At 40.1% G+C, this 6,349-nt stretch overlaps 1 pseudogene; it reads left to right on the top strand.

Annotated features, from left to right (window-relative positions):
• The first annotated feature begins 672 nt into the window (after positions 1-672).
• LOC103725783 lies at positions 673-1,377 on the top strand (annotated as a pseudogene).
• Positions 1,378-6,349: the final 4,972 nt, after the last annotated feature.

Genomic DNA, 6,349 nt, shown 5'->3' with positions numbered 1-6,349 from the left:
AAGAGAACACGAATGTATCTTTCAGTTCTCATCCATGAAGCTCCCTCCCTTATAAATGGCCAAAGCATAGAAAATAAGAGTCTGCAGAGTATGGGTCCTTTGACAGGACTCCTATATTAAGCTCCACCCACCCAGGGCTCAGGGACCATTGCAGAAGAAGGGATGGAAAGATTGCAAGAGTCAAGGAAGCAGTGCATGACCATATGGAAATAGAGTCCTTCAGGCTCCTGGGGCCTTGATCATATGAACCTACAGCAACAGTGTCAGTATGCACAAGAGCCATGCAAACTCAAGGAGACAAAAACCCAGCACAGAACTGTGGAAATGGGCAGCAGGCCCCAACCTTAGTTGAAGAATTATTGGCTGTTGATTACTGCTGAGTGAGGAAGAGCTGATCTTCTTAAAGGAAGGGATTGTAGATAGCATGATTAAACCTCAGTGGATGAATTTGCACTGAGGGACATCTGGAGACACTAACTAACACAAGTGACAGAATGAATGAATTCCAGTAAGGAGAGCGGCTATGGGAAGGTGCCAATGGGGAAGGGGATGTAAAGATGATCAAGATGTTCTGTATGAAATACACAAAAATTCACTAGAAAATTGTGTAAACCCCAGAGTGAGGGTCTGCCTGCCCGAGGTCATGGTGCCGTGGAGACCCCCAGTATCACTATGTCTGACCAGGAGGTGGAAACTTCAACTGAGGACTTGGAGGATAAGAAGGAAAGTGAATACATTAAACTCAAAGTCATTGGGCAGGAGTGAGATATACTTCAAAGTGAAAATGACAACACATCTCAAGATGCTCAAAGAATCATACTGTCAAAGACAGTGAGTTCCAATGAATTCACTCAGGTTTCTCTTTGAGGGGCAGACAGTTGCTGATAATCATGGAGGAAGATGTGATTGAGGTTTATCAGGAACAAACGGGGATAGTCAACGGTTTAGATATTCTTTTTATTTCTTTACTTTTTCCCTCAATACTTTTTTGTTTTTTAAAAAATAGTTCTTTTGTAATGTGGTGTTTAAGATGAAAATTGAATACATCTGGTAATTTGAATTCTAGTGTTCAATATTCATTTATTGGTTGTTTTTTGTTGCACTCATTTCTGGTGATCAGACTTCAGCTCCCTTCATACTGGCATCGCCTTTTTGAAAATTTCGTGTGTGCACAAGGAGGCCGTCTTTTTCAGGGCTGCGCATTTTCAGGTTTTTGATGATTACAAAGATCGACCAGAGCAAGTTTTCATAATGACCTTCCAGTTGGCCCTGAAGTTCCAGCAGGTGACTACTTCACTCCTGGACTATGATTTTCAGTGGGAGCTGGAAGTTTTTCAGAGAACTGAACTGTGGAAAAGTGATCTTTCCTCATCTTGAAGCTACTTTTAAAAATCTTAGGGTCTGGACCAAAAGAAGATCAGATTTGGAGTCAAGATGACTAATTCCAAAATGGCTTCATTGAAGAGAAAGCATTTTAAGATTAAAAAAAAAAAAAATCTTGTCAGAAGATCCCAGAAAAGTTCTAATTTTCATTAATAGTTATTCATGCAAAAGTGTATGCAGCAGACCACTACTCCTTTTGGTTTTATTTGTACTTTTTTGGCCTGGGACATGGGTTTTCAATGGACATTGTACCAGCGTCATTAAAATACACATTTGTAAAAACCGTAAAAATAATTCAATAGAAAGTTTACAAAAACCAACAAATAAAAGAAATGAGCACAGACACAAAAGTAACAGTCTTAAGGGGTATTTAGCAGTCTAGAAAATGAGGAGGAATAGGAGGAATGTAGACTGAGATGGGAAAAGAACAGAGGGATTTTTTTCATTTTTATAGGAGTTAGAGCACAGTTCAGGAAGAATGCATGAGGCATTGTCTCTTGACACTCAATACCAGCTACATCCTCTTGATGTGTCCCCAGAAAAGATCCTAGGATGTAATACATGGATGCAGTGTTTCACAGCATCTTATACTAGTGGAATTCTGGTTTAGATTATATCTCTGAGAAACAGTAGTTCATTTGTAGACAATAGCCATTAGACTCCAAAATCAGTGAGTGGTGGCCATTTGAGTGGACAGGTATGAGCTTTGACTTGCTTACAGTGTTAAAGCCTGGGAGTTACTTCCTTTGTTTTTGACATTAAGAAGCTGATTCAAAACTTAGACAATTGTTTGAGGTTTCAGGAAATTTTGGTTAGGAATTTTTCTCATTCTTTGAGGCTATTAATTGTCTCATTTAAAAAAATTACTTTTATTACAATCTATTTATTTATTTATTTATTTTGCGTCTGTATTTGCGTGTGTGCATGTACATGTGCCACACTCCATGCAGAGATCAGAGGACAACTTGCAGGAGTCAGTTTTCTCCTTCCACCATGTGGGTCCAGGGACTCAAACTCAGGTCATTAAGTTCGGCAGCAAGTCTATTTATCATGGAGCCATTTTGCCAGCCTAGTACAGCCTAGTGACTGCCTTGTTCTTCTTCCCAAGTCCTTCCAGTGATTTCATAACTGTAAATTATGGGGGCTAGAGAGATGGCTCAGTGGTTGAGCACTGACTGCTCTTGCAGAGGACCTGGGTTTGATTCCCAGCACCCACATGGTAGCTAACAACTATCCAGAACTCCAGTTCCAGGGAAATCTGATGCCCTTTTTCAGTCCTCCATGGGCATTGCACAACAAGGGCATGCCTACTACATGTAGGCAATACACTCATACACATAAAATAAAAAATAAAATATTAAAAAATAAATGTAAATTATGCTCAACCCCTTCAACAACCCCTAAGTTAATTCCTAACCTATTTAAAGACATAATGGTCAACTCTGTCAAAGTTGTTAAGATGAATACTGAGGGTTACCATCAACTTTGATGAGGCTGATGCCACTGATGATCTTGTAACAATTTTCACTGGAGTCCTGTGGTGGGAGATATCACTTGTATGAATGGTATGATATCAATGGAAATGTGAAGAGAAGAACAACTTTTAAAAATTTTGCTGTAAAAAGGAGAATATACTAGGGGAATTAAAAGCTAATGTGGAATCAGGAGAGTAGTTTGATGTCGTTTATATTATCTTTAAGGTAAGAGAGGTTAGAACATGTACAAAAGTTAATACGATCTAATTGAGAGGAGAAATGTATTGATAAAGGAGAAGAAAAATAAAATATCATCCTTCAATAGGAGGGAGAAGATTCCAACTATAAAAACAAGTGTATGTACATTTGCTGAGGTAGAACATTGGATGAATCTTTGTGTGAGTGGAGATGTCACCAGGATCACTAGTAATAACGGAAATACGAAGATAAAGAAAATTGAAACAAATTGAGTTTTATGGTCATCGGACTTCTGTCACTTTTACAAAATACATGCCGTCAACAGCTTATGAGGATGAAAGATTTACTTTGGTTCACAGTTACAGACCAGGGTAGGTTGGTTGCATGTTTCTGGGCCTTTAGTAAAGCACTGCATCGTGGCAGTGAGAACTCATGGCAGATGGTGTTCTGCTAGTGTTGGTTAGAAAGTAGAGGAGACAGGAGGAAGGACGTTTAGCCCTCAAGAACACACCCTCGGGACATCTTTCCCCCAGCTGGGCCCCACTCCTAGAACCTCCAAAAAGTACCCACAAAATGCTATAAGGTGTGGATATCTCATATTCAAACCATAGCAGGGTCCATTACAATTAAGAAAGCAAGTTATAACTATATGAAGAGTATCATTAGCATAGCTGCGCTTCATAGCAACTCAGAATTTAGAGAGGCAAAGGAGATAGTCCCTAGGAAAAATCCAGATGATCAAGAAGAACATTAACCTTACCTCTGTGATTAGGTATACATGGAGCATGAGTGACAAACAGAGCTCCCATTTGAAGGGTTTGCAAATGCTTCAGAGTTCTCAGGGGAAAACCTAGTCTAGCACTTGGTTTAGGGTTATAATGTATGAGACAAGAATATGGAAGGACAGCTGGAGAGAGGATATGACTCAGCAGTTAAGAGCACATGATGCTCTTTCAGAGGATGGAAGTTCAGCTCCCAGCACCCATATCAAACAGCTCACAACCACTTGCGTTCTCTGGAAGATAATATAGCCCATGATTTGCATTTCTTCCTCCTCCTCCTCCTCCTCCTCCTCCTCCTCCTCCTCTTCCTCATGCCCCTCCCCGTCCTTCTCCTCTTCCTCCTCCTCCTCTTCTTTGTTATTGGCTTTTTGCAATTTTCATGCAATGTAATTTGATGATATTTAGATCCCCTCCTCTGTTCCCACCTCCCTTATTGCTCCCCCACATAATAGCTTACTGGCCAGTTATTTTTTTAGTTCACAGGATTCACATCTGGGTAAGATTAATGATTATGTTTCTTCCTTCTGGTAGCTTGCATAGCACCTTCCAGCACTATGAACACTAGCCAACTCCCCCTGCTCCTCTTTCTCCCTCTTCTTCTTTGACAGGATTTTAGCTATGTAATACAGGCTGTCCTTATGTTTCAGTCTCCCCAGGCTTGGGATTATAACTGTGCATTATCATACCTGTTTTTTTTCCATGTATTTTTATTGAGATGATCTTGGTGTCTTCCCTATGTAAGAAGCCACCTTAACACTGATTGTCTGGAAAACAGTGCCTGAAGCAAGGCTTAGAAACCAATGCTTTGTTGAAAGGAGAAATCCTAGAATGAGAGTGAGGAGAAAGGAACAAAGCACAAGAAAACTGGAAAAGCAAACACTTCACGATGCTGTAACCAGGAGAAATAATATAAAGCCACTGCTTCTCAGGAGCATCTGTCCAGGTAGAAGAAGGTGAAGTATTTTTGACAGCTCATTCCTATGTTCTGTTTCTCATGGGTCAAGGGTCAACCCAAGGGCTTTAATGTCTCTGCAGCTTAGGGAATTCTACACTGTCTGCCCATGTAACTGCTGAAAAATCAGAGTCCTAGTAGGTCAGTTCAGGCTGGACTTGGACACTGAGGATACTGAGCATATCCCTCTGGAGCTCACACATGCAGCTGTGTGCTAAGGCTCTGCTCTGATTCCAGGATGTATTAACTGGTAGAAATAGAAGGTGTGTTAACAACAGCTGCCACCAAGACTTTGGAACTACGAAAGCATTTTTAGCAAGACGCCCCCTGAGAAACAGGACAATGACTAGGAAGACAAAAGATATTGGTTGCACATATAAAGAGTTCATTTCTTCAGCTACCTAAATATGCATTCCCTATCTTTTATACAATGCCTTCACTGAAGGGGGATGCACAAGCCCAGTTCTCCAAAGTGTGAGTAATACAATATTCTAAAAGACTTAAAGATTGTAAAACAAACTGTTTCCCCTGATATAAGTTCTAGTTTTGGAATAAAAATTGGTATTTGTCATGTCCATCTTTTACTTTTAGGTTAAGATTGATCTTGACCAAGATTTTAACTAATCTTAGCTGCCCACCTCATTGGGTTGCCTGTCTTTCATGTCTAAGTGATTTTAGTTGGAGGTTGCCAGATCAGCAGAGGTAGAGGGCTTCTGTAATCCTGCAGTTGTGCATTCACAGCTATCACCAAGGCCAAGAGACACTAATTTAGTAATCTCTGCTTCCAGATAGACTCCTGATTGCCTCCACCATCATATCAACTGCAGCTCATTATGGCCATTATTTATTAAGCCTATGAGAACAGTAGCTCCTTTCTTTCCCTTCTGGTCCACTGGTAGTAGCCAGATGGCAATGACAGCTTCTAATTAGATGGAAAATGTTTCTGTATCTGCTAACAGAAGTTCAATCCCTTTTTGAGAACCAGGATATCTAACTTGGCAGAGACTAACTTTGCAGAGATAGAAAACAATTTTTGCAAAGAAGTCATTGTGAATAATGGGGAGAGGGCCCAATCCCTCTCCAACCATAGGCTTCTGGACTTCACATCTTTGGGAACACACCACTGTGTATCAACTGATGGCTTAGTAAATATACTGCTTTGTATAGAACAGCTTCTCCAGCCAAAACGTACCCCTGAGATAACAGACTAGCTGGGGCTTCAAAAGGCCACTCTACCAATATTCGCTTACAGATGAATTAAGGCCAGACAGCCCCATACTTATAACTTCGCTTTCAAGAATCTTTGCCTCAAAGTGAGTTCTTTTACCTAAAGCAATATTGTATAGGACAGCTTGGGCATTATGAAATTCCTCAAGTGACTTCTGGGGGTAAAGACAAATCCAAATCTATCTATCTATCTATCTATCTATCTATCTATCTATCTATCTATCTATCTATCTTTCTTTCTTTCTTTCTTCCTTTCTTTCTTTCTCTTTCTTTCTCTTTCTTTCTTTCTTTCTTTCTTTCTTTCTTTCTTTCTTTCTTTCTTTCCTTTCTTT

Source organism: Nannospalax galili, unplaced genomic scaffold, assembly GCF_000622305.1.
Source record: "Nannospalax galili isolate Female #2095 unplaced genomic scaffold, S.galili_v1.0 scaffold286, whole genome shotgun sequence".
Classification (NCBI taxonomy): domain Eukaryota; kingdom Metazoa; phylum Chordata; class Mammalia; order Rodentia; family Spalacidae; genus Nannospalax; species Nannospalax galili.
Note: the sequence above shows the minus strand (reverse complement) of the source record. Positions and strands in the feature narration are given on the sequence as shown.